The 13290-nt window shown below is 44.7% G+C and overlaps 1 protein-coding gene and 1 pseudogene across 1 annotated transcript in view; both read right to left on the bottom strand.

Moving 5' to 3' along the window:
* DNAH2 (dynein axonemal heavy chain 2) overlaps window positions 1-13290 on the bottom strand; it is a 117396-nt gene that overhangs the window by 76728 nt on the left and 27378 nt on the right. The gene's annotated exons all lie outside the window — the stretch shown is intronic.
* Window positions 2077-12191, bottom strand: LOC129016784 (large ribosomal subunit protein eL29-like; annotated as a pseudogene).

Genomic DNA, 13290 nt, shown 5'->3' with positions numbered 1-13290 from the left:
GTAATCCCAGCACTTTGTGGGGCCGAGGCAGGCAGATCACTTGAGCTCAGGAGTTTCAGACCAGCCTGGCCAAAACGGTGGAATCCCATCTCTACAAAAAATATAAAAATTAGCCGGGCGCAGTGGCATGCGCTTGTATTCCCAGCTACTCAGGAGAATGAGGCACAAGAATCGCTTGAGCCTGGGAGGCAGAGGTTGCAGTGAGCTGAGATCGCACCACTGCACTCCAGCCTGGGTGACAGAGCAAGACCCTGTCTCTAAAACAATAATAATTATAAATAGATAGAAATAACAGAAAATATTCCATTAATAATTTTTATATTGATTGATGTTGGAATAATATTTGGGGAATGTTGGATCAAGTATTAAAATGAATTTCACAGGGGCCAGGCACAGTGGCTCACACCTACTCCTAGCACTTTGGGAGGCTGAGGTAGGCGATCGCTTGAGCTCAGGGGTTTGAGACCAGCCTGGGCAACATAGTGAGACCCTCATCTCTACAAAAAAATCAAAAATTAGCCAGGCATGGTAGTGTAAGCCTATGGTCCCAGCTACTCTGGAGGCTAAGGTGGGAGGATTGCTTGAGCCCAGGAGGTGGAGGTTGCAGTGAGCCAAGATCGCACCACTGCCCTCCAGCCTGGGTGACAGAGCTAGATTCTGTCTCAAAATAAATAAATTAATTAGTTAATTCACTTGTTTCTTTTTTTCAAAATTTTTTTTAGATGGAGTCCCACTCTGTCACCCAGGCTGGAGTGCAGTGGCGCAACCTCAGCTCACTGCCACCTCCGCCCCCTGGGTTCAAGACATTATCCCACCTCAGCCTCCCAAGTAGCTGGGATTATAGGTGCCCACCACCACACCCGGCTCATTTTTGTATCTTTAGTAGAGGTGGGGTTTTGCCACGTTGGCTAGGCTGGTCTCAAACTCCTGACCTCAGGTGATCCACCCACCTCACCCAGCACCCAAAGTGCTGGGATTACAGGCATGAGCCAGCACTCCTGGCCTTTTTTTCTTTATTAAATGAGATATCAGTCAGGAGGCTGAGGCAGGAGAATCGCTTGAACCTGGGAGATGGAGGTTGCAGTGAGACAAGATCATGCCATTGCACTCCAGCCTAGGCAACAGAGACACTGTCTCAAAAAAAAAAAGAGATACCAGGCAATTTTAAATTGCATATGAAGCCTTCATCTTAAGTGTCCTTTGCCACCTCATATCCAGTGGCCTCCTCCTTCCCATTCCAGCTGCCACTCCCATGCTACGCCCTGAAGCTTGCTGTTCACAACCACTCCACGTCTGAGAAAACCCACTCAGACCTCCTGCTCCCGGGGCCCAGCTTCATCCCCCGCATCCCAGCATTGGTCCTCAAGTCCTCCCAGCCTACTTATTTTTCAGGCCACTGACCCCTGGTCTTTCTTCCTGTTAACCCCCTCCCTACTTCACTTCCTCCTCCACAGACCTTGGTATCCTTTATTTTAGCCACTCTCTCGCCAATCCTCACTCACTTTGTCTCATTCTTTAGTCTAAACCTCCTGACAAAATGCCAGTGCTGGCTAAATCCGACTGTCCTCCCCTCGAGCCCCTGTGGGAAAGGCTGGAGGTCACATGACCACACAGCTTGGCACACCAGCTTGGCACCACTCACGGTCGCCTGTCCCACCTGGGTTCTCCTGGCTGCATCCCCGTTCCCTAACCTTCCCTCCCTCCTGTTCTCACAAGTCACTACCTGCAAATCCTTCCCACTCTTCTCAAACCTGGTCTTCCTGTTGCCCTGTCTGCAGAAAGCCTCACCTCCTACATCACAGAAATAAAAGGCCATCCGGTGAGAACGCCATCCACTTCCAGCTGTAAAACGTATACACTTACCTGTTTCCACGCTGCAATTTCTGCCATTTATGATAGGAGAGTCCCTCCTCCCGCCCAAGGCTAACCCTTCTTCCTGGGCTGCCTATTCTTTTTTTTTTTTTTTCTGCCTCAGGCTTATTTGTACAAATAGCACAGGAGGACCCCAGCCCCATGCAGATGGCAGCCCGGGGTGGGTGGCACCTGTCCTTCTGTCCTCACGTTGGCAGACAGAGATATCTACTCTGAAGCCTTTGTAGGGGCCTGGGCAGCTTTGGGAGCCTGAGCTGGAACTGAAGCTGGAGCTGCAGCCTGGGCCTTGGTTTGATCCTTGGCCTTGGCCTTTGGGTGGCACAGCCTGAGCCCGTTGGCCATGCGGGAACGAGCATGCTTCCCAAGGTTGGGGTGGGCAATGTAGGCAAGTCGATCGAGTTTATAGCTGACACCCTTTGGGATCTTGGGCTTAACCTCCTTGGGCTTTACAAGCGCCTTGAGAGCCTCGGCTCATGTACTCACGGCCTTGGCATTGTTGGCGTGCACCTTCTTTAGGCCCTTCTTTTGTGCTTCTTGGCAAAGTGCATGTTCCTCAGGAACTCGGGGTCCACCCCCTTAAGAGATTTGTATCGTTGTGATCGGGGTTTCTTGATACCATTTCTGTGCCATTTTCGGGACTGGTTGTGTGTGGTGTGGACTTGGCCATGTCTGCACCTTAAGCCACGGCTCCCAAAGCACCTAGAACCGGAAGCCTGGGCTGCCTATTCTAGTATAACTTCCTTTCGCTTTCAGATGCCCTCTTCCAGCTCTCCTATACCTTCAATCTACTAGTTCCTTCCCATCATTTAAGTTTGGCCAAGTTTCTACAATCTTAAAAGGATAAAAAACAGCGCCCCTTCAACTCCTGTCCTTCTTCAGGTGACATACCCTGTCCTCCCCTTCACGGCCTGCCTGCTTTAAAGAATGTCATCCACAGATCCCCATCACTTCTTTTCTTCCCATTCCCTCCTCATCCCTGAGATCTGGCTCCCACTCCACCCATAAAATGCCCTCATCAAACTCACCAAGCATCCCCTAGCACTCGACCCCATGGATGCTTCCCAGGCCTTATCCTCCTTGATCTGCCGGCAGGTTTTTTTTGTTTGTTTGTTTTTGAGATGGAGTCTCGCTCTGTCGCCCATGCTGGAGTGCAGTGGTGTGATCTCGGCTCACTGCAACCTCTGCCTCCCTGATTTAAGTGATTCTCCTGCCTCAGCCTCCCGAGTAGCTGGGACTACAAGCGCGCACCACCATGTCCAGCTTATTTTTGTATTTTTAGTAGAGACAGGGTTTCGTCATGTTGGGCAGGCTGGTTTTGAACTCCTGACCTCAGGTGATCCTCCCGCCTTGGCCTCCCAAAGGGCTGGGGTTACAGGCGTGAGCCACAGCACTCAGCAAGCCTGTAGTTTTTAACATGGTGGACTACACCCCACTTTCTTCAAACGCACTCTTTTCCCTGGCTTCTGGACCACGGTCCTCTTTTCTGCCCTTCCTTTCAGTAGAAGTATCCTCCTGTCTCCAGAGTCCCATGCAAATATCATTCAGCTAGGCGCTGGAGACAGAGTAAAGAATCTGCTTTCCTTGCGGCTCCCTTCAATGCGGACTCCCCGAGGTTCTTCACATCCAGCACACTCCCCCTTGGTCATCTCCTCCACTCCCAGGGCTTCGAATGCCTTCTGAAAGCTGATGATCCCCAAACCTGCACGGCTAACCTGAGCTCCAGGCTTGGTTGTGCAACTGTCTACTAGATAGCTCTGCCCTGCTGGCTTGTTCAAGCACCTCAAGCTCAATGGGTCTAGAAACAAGCACATCATCTTCTCTGCAAACTTGGAGCTCCTGTCTCAGGGAAGGGCACCATCCCACAGCCTACACCAGAAGCATGCATCCTTCCTCGGCCTCACTTTCCAGCATCCAACCTCCTTCTGTTTTTAATATGCTAAAGCAAAGTTCAGAAATTCAGACACCTACCTCCAAGGCAAGTGTGGCTCAAGTGTGATGATAAATGGCAACTGACACTTGGCCTTAAAGTTGAGCTGAAGAGGGCATGCTCCTGCTGAGAAAGCCACACTCCACGCTCCAGGCAATTGTTGCCATCTGGAAATGTGGGCCCAGTGTGGCTGCGTTTTCTGACTTTTCAAGAGAGGCCAGAAATTGGTTTTTCTTGTAAAAAAAAAAACCAATTTTAAGTGCTAACAACAATTCACCTGAAAAATAATTATTCAGTGGGCATGGGGGAGAGGCTTTAGGACTCCTGGCAATCCTTGACTTGGGCAGTAGTTTGCAAGGGTGTTTTATTTTGTGTTATTTTATAATGATTTGTTAGTTAAACTAAACATACAATTTCTTTTCTTTTTTGAGACAGAGTCTCGCTCTGTCACCCAGGCTGGAGTGCAGTGGCGCGATCTCGGCTCATTGCAAGCTCTGCCTCCTGGGTTCACTCCATTCTCCTGCCTCAGCCTCCTGAGTAGCTGGGACTACAGGTGCCCACCACCATGCCCGGCTAATTTTTTGTATTTTTAGTAGAGACAGGGTTTCACCATGTTAGCCAGGATGGTCTCGATCTCCTGACCTTGTGATCCGCCCACCTCGGCCTCCCAAAGTGCTGGGATTACAGGCGTGAGCCACCGCGCCCAGCCTGAACATACAAGTTTTAAGTATATCTCTGTCTAGGACATGTTTCATAATAAAAATGTTTTTAAAGGAAAAAATGATTTTAAAAATATTTGTAAAAGTTGCTAGGTACAAAATTAATTTATAAAAATCAAAGTTCTCAGTATAAAAATTGTGACTAGGTAGATATTATCATCAAGAAAAAGAGACAATAACAACTAACAAAAATAAAATACCAAAAATTAATCAGAAATTGTGTGTGGGGGGGGGGTGTGTGTGTGTGTGTAAAACGACTTAAGGGGAAAAGGCAGGACTTAAATAAATTGAAAGAGAAAACACTGTTGGCTGGGCATGGTGGTTCACTCCTGTAGTTTCAGCTACTTGGGGGGCTGAGGTGGAAGAGGATCAATGAGCCTGGGAGGTCCTAGCTGCAGTGAGCTGAGATCGTGTCACTGCACTCCAGCCTGCATGACAGAACAAGACTCAGTCTCAAGACACACACACACACACACACACACACACACACACACACAAACAACTATTCTTGGAAAGACTCAAAATCATAAAGATATTCTTCTAAAGTTAACCTATAAATTTAACCAAATCTCTATTCCTATAAAAATAGGAATGAGACTATTTTTGGAACTAAACAAATTGATTCTAAAATTCTTATGGGAAATAAATATTAAATATAGCCAGGAAAACTCTGAAGAAAGAAGAGTAATGAGGACAATAATTAAAACAGTTTGGTTCCTGCACATGAATAGACAGATACCAGAATAGAGAATCCCAAAATAGACACAAATATACTCAGGAATTTGTTACTATAAAGATAGTAGTTCACTAAATGAGATTGGGTCAACTCTAAATGAGATGGCTCCAGCCATCTGGAAAAAACAAACAAACAATGAAATACAAAACTCAATTTGAATCTGCACCTCTTTCTCTACACCAAAATAAATTTCAAATGGATCAAACATCTAAATGTAGAGAATAAAATCATAAAATACCAGAAGAAAATATGGAATATTTTTTAAAATAAAAAAAAAAATCTTGGCCTGGTGTGGTGGCTCATGCCTGTAAGTTCAGCACTTTAGGAGGCCGAGGTGGGTGGATCATTTCAGGTCAGGAGTTCGAGACCAGCCTGGCCAACATGGTGAAACCCCGTCTCTACTAAAAATCCAAAAATTAGCCAGAAATCGCTTGAACCCAGGACGCAGAGGTTGCAGTCAGCCAAGATGGTGCCACTGTACTCCAGACTGGACAACAAGGCAAGACTCCACCTCAAATAAAAAAAAAAAAAGTAAATAAATAACTTGATTATTTTCTAATCTGCAGGGTTTTTAAAATAAAATTGCACTTTTTAATCACAAAGGATAAACGTTCCCACGACCTGAAGATATGCTCAAGAAACTTTGCATTCTAAATACTGCTGAAATATTATTTGGAAAGAATATTGAGGTGAAAATTCTAGAATTTTTTTAGTCTTTTCTACAGGCAAGCACTGAATTAACAATATTGGAGATAATAACACATTTCAAACTTTGCAAAGGATTGTGTTTTTACCGTCTTTATTGGAGAAGAATCCTCCAAGAATGAAATGATTTTCAAGTGCTCACTTATTTGTGATACAGGCTTTAAGAGATTGTGGAAGAAGTGCTGTTTTTTCAAACCCTGAAGATCTCCACTAACGTATGTGGTATTTTTAAAACTGCTAAAATATCTTCAAAGTGAGTAAGCCTCTTGAAAGTATAAATGAGCAATGAATCACCAGGCATTTAAGGAAAGCCTCCAAAGTAAAAGAGAGAGGCCAAAGCCAAAGACAATTACTATAAATCGGCTAGAATTCCAAACCCAGCCAAATGTACAACAAGCAGAGGGCAGGAAAACAGTTGTCAATCATGCAAAAACTCAAAAGATTTACCTCCCGTGCAGCGTTTCTTAGGAAGCTACTAATGGATACACACCAACGAAACAAAGGCATAAACCAAGAAAGAGGAAGACAAAGGAAACATGAAATCAAACAAGGATAGAGGCTGAGGGAAGTCCCAGAGTAACTGCTTTGTAACAGGCCTTGAAAACACCACCAGTTGGACAGAAGCAGGAGGACAGGAAAAAAACAGATCTAAGAAAAACATTGAAACCAATACCCAGCATGTCAGACTGTGAGGAAAAATACTACTCAAAGGGGTTTTATTGGTTGGTTTGGAATAAACCAGTGATAGTGGTTGGTTTGGAATAAACCACTATTCACTTAGTGATAGTGAATGCTGCACTAGCAAAAGTAATGAGGTGGCCAGGCACAGTGGCTCACACCTGTAATCCCAGCACTTTGGGAGGCTGAGATGGGTGGATCACCTGAGGTAGGAGAATCGCTTGAACCTGGGAAGCAGAGCAGAGATCACGCCACTGCACTCCAGCCTGGGCAACAGAGCGAAATTCCATCTCAAATAATAATAATAGTAATAATGATAATAATGAGGTAATTTTTCTTTTTTTGAGACAGAGTCTCGCTCTGTCACCCAGGCTGCAGTGCAATGGCGTGATCTCAGCTCACTGCAACCTCTGCCTCCCGGGTTCAAGCGAGATTCTCCTGCCTCAGCCTCCCGAGTAGCTGGGATTACAGCCGCCCGCCACCACGCCCAGCTATTTTTTGTATTTTTAGTATAGACGGGGTTTCACCATGTTGGCCAGGCTGGTCTCGAACTCCTGACCTCATGATCTGCCCACCTCAGCCTCCCAAAGTGCTGGGATTACAGGCATGAGCCACCACACCTGGCCTAATAATGAGGTAATTTTAAATTCCAAATTGAGCAAAACATCGTACAAGCAAAGGAAGAACTATAACAATGTAAAATTACCCAACTCAGCAGTAAACAATCCTAATAGAGTCATAATAAGATAAGCCCTAAGCATCAATGTAACAAAAAGTTGTGTTATAATGATATGGGGAGAATGGAAGTGTGTGAATAGATACAGAAACATTTCTAGTAGCATAAACGTATTATCATGTCCTTCAAACTGGATGTCTTGGATTCGTCACTGTTGATAAACATCTGAGCAAGCCTACTTGGGCATGTATGCTGGCCAACATTGCACCAAAACAAATTCTTCATTCTCTCATCTTAGCAAGATTTTCTTTTTTCTTTCTTTCTTTCTTTTTTTTTTTTTTTTTTTTTTTGAGATGGAGTTTAGCTCTTATTGCCCAGGCTGGAGTGCAATGGCGCAATCTCGGCTCACCGCAACCTCTGCCTCCCAGGTTCAAGCAATTCTCTTGCCTCGGCCTCCTGAGTAGCTGGGATTACAGACGCTCGCCACCATGCCCGGCTAATTTTGTATTTTTAGTAGAGACAGGGTATCTCCATGTTGGTCAGGCTGGTCTCGAACTCCTGACCTCAGGTGATCCACCCACCTCGGCCTCCCAAAGTGCTGGGATTATAGGTGTGAGCCACCGCACCCGGCCTAGGCAAGATTTTCAAGATAACTTTAAAGCAAATTATCCAAGTTTAATATGTCAGTCAACAGGATGAATTCGGACAATACCTTCCTGATGCTGAGCTGAAAATCCTGGGAGAAACTTTGAATGATGTTCAGTCTTTAACAGAAGTTTGTCAAGAAATTTCCAGAATGCAAATTTTATTTCATTGACAAATATCAGTTTTTCTTTAAAAAAAAAAAAAAATCTGTGTGGCGGGGCTGGGCAAGGTAGCTTAGGCCTGTAATCCCAACACTTTGGGAGGCTGAGGCGGGTGGATGGCTTGAACTCAGGAGTTCGAGACCAGCCTGGGCAACATGGTGAAAACCTATCTCTACCAAAAATAGAAAAAATTAGCTGGGTATGGTGGCAGGCGCCTGTGTTCCCAGTACTCAGGAAGCTGAGGTGGGAGGGTCGCTTGAGCCCGGGAGGCGGAGGCTACAGTGAGCCAAGATTGCACCAATGTACTCCATCCAGGCTGGGTAACAGAGTGAGACCTTGTCTCAAAAAAATAAATAAATAAAAATCTGTCTGGGGGATGACTTTTTAAAAATACTTCGTAATTTATCTCCAAACACGTGGTCAGGCAGTAGAGGTAGAAAGGAAAGCCAGCGGAATTGAGTGCTTAGAGCCCAGAGCGGGCTGACCCGGGGGTGAAAAGGCACTCTGTGACCGGGGAAAAAGAGAGAGAAGCTCTGGGAACAAAAAACAGACCTCAGTATCTCGTCTCCTCCTCTCAGGAAATTCTGCTCTGCTCTACACAGGGTGATAATACAGCTCCTTCAGCCAGGGTGTGGATGACATCTGGAATATGTTTGTGTTAAGTGCAATCTGTGAAGCTGTTCTGGCCGTAAAACGTGATAAAAGCCAATTTGGAACTCAGAGTTCAAATATTTGGGATATAGGTGGGATAGCAAAACCCCTTGTGGGATTCAATAAGTGCTATTAGGGGCTGGAAGGCTCCAGGACTAAGAGAGCCAGGTAATTCTGAGGAACATCAGAACATTTGAACGGTCTGCTTATTTCAAGATCTTAACTGGAGCTTGAACACAAAGAGCAAATCTGATAAAGTTATCTTCACTTCTTTGAAGTGTTAATAAGTTTTGGAAGCTGTAACTGACTTGGATTTCTTTACTGGTGATGAGCCCAGACTTTGAAAATCCTTCACTGTGATCATGTTCTTTCCCTTCCATTATTTACTGGATTGAGGCAGTTTTATCTTAAAACCACAAAAATGTAAAGAATCCTATAACATCTCTCTAGAAAACAATCCCCAAAGGACAGAAACAGGCACCTCTTCTATCTAGAAGACGTGTTTCGCCATTACTTGGATGTCAGATAAACCCACGCCATAAATATTTGGCCCAAAGTTGCCTTGATAAGCTCTACTATCAAGATTATGCAGAAGGTATTCCAGACAAGAGATGATAATAGCAGACAGAGAAGTTGTCTCCTTGTTTATCCTAAGTAGATAGACACTGTGCTCAAATTTCAGTAAACACAGTGCTGCAGAGGGAAGGGAACAAAGTGTGGGAAGCACAGTTGAAATCCACCAGCACAGAAAAGTCAAGAACCTTACAGATATTGTACAATTTACAAGGCCATCAATAGTAGACTGGTTCATTAAATTACAGTACAGCCATACTATGAAATACTGTAAGCCAGGAAAAAGAATTAAGTAATTCTATACATACAGAATGAAAGATGCCCCACACAGATTGTTAACCTTAAAAAAAAGCAAGGTGTGACCGGGTGCAGTGGCTCCCAGCACTTTGGGAGGCCAAGGTGAGAGGATCACTTGAGGCCAGAAGTTCCAGACCAGTCTGGGCAACATAGCAAGACCCTGTTTCCACATGAAAGAAAAAAAAAAAAAAAGGCAAATTGCAAAAATGCTGTTCATAATGTGATTCTATTTTATGTATGCGGGATATATTTATTATTACATGATAATCTTGGTTACCTCTAGGGATTGGGGATATGTGCTGAATTTTCACTTTTTCCCTTATAAGCCTTTTTTTTTTTTTTTTTTTTTTTAATTTTGAGATGAAGTTTCACTTTTGTTGCCCAGGCTGGAATGCAATGGCGCATTCTTGGCTCACTGCAACCTCCGCCTCCCGAGTTCAAGTGATTCTCCTGTCTCAGCCTCCCAAGTAGCTGGGATTACAGGCGCACACCACCATGCCCGGCTAATTTTTGTATTTTTAGTAGAGATGGGGTTTCACCATGTTGGCCAGGCTGGTCTTGAACTCCTGACCTCAGGTGATCTGCCCTCCTTGGCCTCCCAAAGTGCTAGGATTACAGGCATGAGCCACCATGCCAGCCATTCCTTTACATACTTCTGCATTAATCTTTTGTTTTTCTTAACAGTGAGCATGTAGCGTTTTTGTCATTTTAAAATACCCAGTAAAGATTTAAAAGATTAAAGGAAAACAACCAAATGAAATGGAGAGTGGGGAGGAAGTGATAAAAATATACCAAATCATTAAAAGTGGTTATTCTTAGGAGTATTTTTTTCCTCATTCTACTTTTCTGCATTTTGCAAATGTTCTAAAATGATCAATAATTTTATAATGGAAAAATTAAATAAATCATTTTGAAAACACTTTGAATATATAGAACAATATGTATAGTATACTACTATTTATGCAAAAAAGGATACTTAAGTAGACATATATGTCTATTCCTGGAATATTATACAAGAACCTGAAACACTGACTGTCTTCAGAGTGAAACTGGGTCCCCTAGGGGACAGCAGAGGAGCAGACTTTTCATTCTCTACCCTTTTGTAGAATAACTTTTGAATTTTACACTGTATGCCTATATTTAGCCCTTTGTAAGGGTTAAAATGTTTTAAAAATTAAAACTGTTACATCACTCTGCTAAACTTGTTTTGAAAATACTATCTTCATCAAGTTTTATGAGGTAATTGTTTTGAAGGGGGAAAGAATGCTTGTTGGTTGTTCATTCTTTGTGAAGACCTTTGCATGAGTCATCGGCTGCCCACAACGCCAGGAAAGGGTTTTTTAAGTAGATGAGGAAACTCAGGCTCAGAGAAATTCAATGGCCCGCCTGAGGTCACGTGGCAAAATGCTCCAGGGTTTGAACGTGAGACTGTTTAGCACCGAAGTTCATGCTGTATCTACTCTCGCTGGCTGACCCCTGGCGAGGAGAAGGAGGTAGCCACCAACCAGTGCTCACATATGGCATTTCTTTTTTCTTTTTTTTTTTGTTTGAGACAGGGTCTGGCTTTGTCACCCAGGCTAGAGCGCAGTGGCACGATCACAGCTCATTGCAGCCTCAATATCCTGGGCTCAAGCAATCCTTCCACCTCAGCCTCCTGAGTAGCTGGGACTACAGGCATGCACCACTATGCCCGGCTAATTTTTGTTTATCCCCCCCACTGATCTTGGACTCCTGGGCTCAAGCGATCCTCCCGCCTCGGCCTTCCAAAGTGTTGGGATTCTAGGCATGAGCCACTGCGCCAGCCACATATGGCATTTTTCTTTAAATTTAACTTTTATTTCAAGTTCAGGGGTACATGTGCAGGTTTGTTATACAGGTAAACTTGTGTCATGAGAGTCTGTTGTACAGATGATTTCGTCACCCAGGTATTAAGCCCAGTACCCATTAGTTAGTTTTCCTGATCCTCTCCTACCTCCTACACACACACAGCATTTCTTTACCTCTTGTCTCAACTTTTGTTTTCTCTTGTATTTGAAATGTAAATACTTGGCCAGACACGGTGGCTCAGACCTGTAATCCCAGCACTTTGGGAGGCCGAGGCCGCCAGATCACCTGAGGTCAGGATTTTAAGACCAGCCTGGCCAACATGGCAAAACACCATCTCTAATAAAAACACAAAAATTAGCCGGGCGTGGTGGTGGGCGCCTGTAATCCCAGCTACTCGGGAGGCTGAGGCAGGAGAATTGCTTGAACTCAGGAGGCAGAGGTTGCAGTGAGCCAAGATTACGCCACTGCACTTCAGCCTGGGCAACAGAGTGAGACTCTGTCTCAAGAAGAAAAAAAAAAGAAAGAAATGTAAAGATTGATCATTAGTGTTTAATGAAATCCTGTTATTTGAATACAATCCCTTATTTCACAGAAAAAGGACAGCTGGTGAACTGTGTGCACTCATATCCATAAACACCAAGGGCATCTGTGCAGCTCCCCTGACACAATAACTTTGGGGGTACCCAGCTCGATGGGAGAAGGTGTCTTGCAGGTTCAACCCCATTATGCGCTTGCAAATGGCATAACTAGGCTAACTCTGGCCTAGCTTCTAACTCTTCAGAATCTTATTGTTGATTTATGAGGCAATGTTTACATGGTTGTGCTTGGCCATAACTCACAAAACCAGGAAGCTCAGCAAAGCCAATCTCCAACAGCCCTCATTGCTTGAAGCCTTTTCTCAAACCTCTCGACCTAGCCACGTTCACACTCTGCTTCTCAACGGCTTCCTCATCCGTGCGGCTCCCAACATCCCTGTCCTCCTCACTGATGCCTCTGCCTCACTCCTCTCACCTGACACTCCGCTCTGCTTCTCCATCCTGGTTCTTTTGCTTACTTTCTCAGCCAGAATGTGCCCTCTTCCCCTGGTTGGGCCACTTTCTGCTGCCAGGACAGACACTCACAGTCTCATCTGTCCCTGGGACTCTGTCTCCACACAGGACTTCTCTGGCAAAGCCCCTCCTACATTTGGCCCCACAAGTATTTTTTTTTTTTTTTTTTTTTTTTTGAGATGGAGACTCACTCTGTCGCCCAGGCTGGAGTGCAGTGGCGTGATCTCGGCTCACTGCAACCTCCACCTCCCGGGTAACAAGCGATTTTCCTGCCTCAGCCTCCCAAGTAGCTGGGATTATAGGCGCCCGCCACCATGCCCAGCTAATTTTTGTATTTTTAGTAGAGACAGGGTTTCGCTATGCTGGCCGGGCTCAAGCATGGACATTTTATGAGTGGAATCCAACACTAGTAGCCACAGCCTCAAAGCATCTTATGTGGACAGAAAGCCCCATTCCAAGAGTAGAGCTGTTGACTTAGAGAGCAGCAGCCTAACTTCCCTGAGGGCAGGGACTTGGCCATTGTGTACATTCCCTGCCTGTTCTTATTTCAGTTCCTGACACACGGAAGGTGCTCACTATATATTTTTAATATATAATGATTAATTACATTTTAAATAATTATAGTATGATAGTTTCGTAACTATAAAGTTGTAGAAGAAGGCATGGTCTGACAGCCCCACCAACAGTCAGGAAAGGCACAGGGTTTGGGTGACTTCGCTGAACCATTATGGCCATCTAGCGGCAGAACAGCGACATCACTGGTTTAGTTGGATA

Source organism: Pongo pygmaeus, chromosome 19 (genome assembly GCF_028885625.2).
Source record: "Pongo pygmaeus isolate AG05252 chromosome 19, NHGRI_mPonPyg2-v2.0_pri, whole genome shotgun sequence".
In the NCBI taxonomy this organism is placed as follows: domain Eukaryota; kingdom Metazoa; phylum Chordata; class Mammalia; order Primates; family Hominidae; genus Pongo; species Pongo pygmaeus.
The sequence above is the reverse complement of the archived record's forward strand: the minus strand, read 5'-3'. Positions and strand labels throughout refer to the sequence as shown.